We start from the raw sequence: 1,555 nt of genomic DNA, 5'->3' as shown, positions 1-1,555 counted from the left end.
GATGGAGAAACAAACGCATCTACATCTTGGATGGCCTGAGGGGGAGTAAATGTTCAGCAAATTTTAAAATAGTGGGGGGGTGGGGGGCGGTCAGTGATGCCATAGAAGAACAATTTTTGGTTCCACAACGAACCTTTCAGTAAACAGTTCCTAAAAGAAACATTTTTTTCTTAGTGTGAATAATATTTTAATAATCCAAAGAACATTTTTCCACAATAAAGAACCTTCTGATCAATGTAAAATTTCTGGGGATGCTAGAGGTTCTTCATGGAACCATAGATGCCGATAAAGATCCTTCTTTTTTTTTTTTTTTAGAGTGTACAATGCATGAGGAACAATAAAAATAGACACAAATGCAAGAATTATGGATAGAAAACAAACATGGATAGCAGCTGAAAAATTACATAGGAAAAGTGTGAGCACATATTGAGATCTTTGACATTTGATTGGTCAAACTACGCATACCAGAATTATCATTATTTTAATAATAATGACATTGAAAATGTTAATGCTACTTTGAACTAACCTCAGAACCTCAGAAGTTTTCATTTCAGAAATATGGTCAAAACGTTAAAGCTATCCAGGACAGCGTTCTGCCAAGTTAGGAGACTGTTTGAGACGATTTATAATTTAAGAGGTACCTTTTTAGGTGGCAAAGTGGGAATAGGACAATTACACAAGGTGTGAGGGAAAATATTCCAGAGACGGAAACAAATGATCTCAGATGTGCATACCTTCCCGGAAAGAGTTCGGAAAGAAAGCACTTCTTTTGTCTTTGCTGTTTATCTTCTCTACTCCTCCTTTTATAGTGATCCAGCCATTCCAAAAAAGCTTGTTAAAAATTGACATTTTGGGATCCTCTTCTATGGATCTGGCAAACCGTAGTGAACATTAAACAAACGATGATTTGGAAAAAATCAAATGGGGATTATCATATTCCTCCTTAAGTTTATGAATGATATGAAAGTATGCCTATGAACTCTCACTGATATTGGAATTTTTGAAGCATTTATTTAGCTCAAAAACAAATTTGAATTTAATCTCATATAATTTTTAAAATAATTTTAATGTTAAACATTGCCCATTTAACTTATGAATAACATGCATGAATCAATGCATATGTACCTTCATTGATATGTCATTGCTGTTTTGTTTGTTTGTTTGTTTTTATATATTTATCTGGCTCAAAACAATTATGCAAATATACATTTAAAAGTATTTATTAATATAATTTAAATAATACAATTTAGAATATGTAAATATACATATTACTTATATTTTTTATTTATTTACATATCATTTTTTTAATAATCTTAATGTATTATATTCCACATTTATATTATGAATAATATGCATGAGTCAATTCATATGTACCTTCACTGATATTTCCATAGTTGTATTATTATTAGTAGTAGTATTTTATATATTTTTTATTAGTATTTATCTGGCTAAAAACAATTATTTCTTTTATAAATATTTATTAAAATATTTAAATAATACAATTTATATTAAATAAATACACATTACATATATTTTGAAAAATGTATTACATATA

Source organism: Sinocyclocheilus anshuiensis, unplaced genomic scaffold, assembly GCF_001515605.1.
Source record: "Sinocyclocheilus anshuiensis isolate Anshui unplaced genomic scaffold, SAMN03320099.WGS_v1.1 scaffold1162, whole genome shotgun sequence".
Classification (NCBI taxonomy): Eukaryota; Metazoa; Chordata; class Actinopteri; order Cypriniformes; family Cyprinidae; genus Sinocyclocheilus; species Sinocyclocheilus anshuiensis.
Note: the sequence above shows the minus strand (reverse complement) of the source record.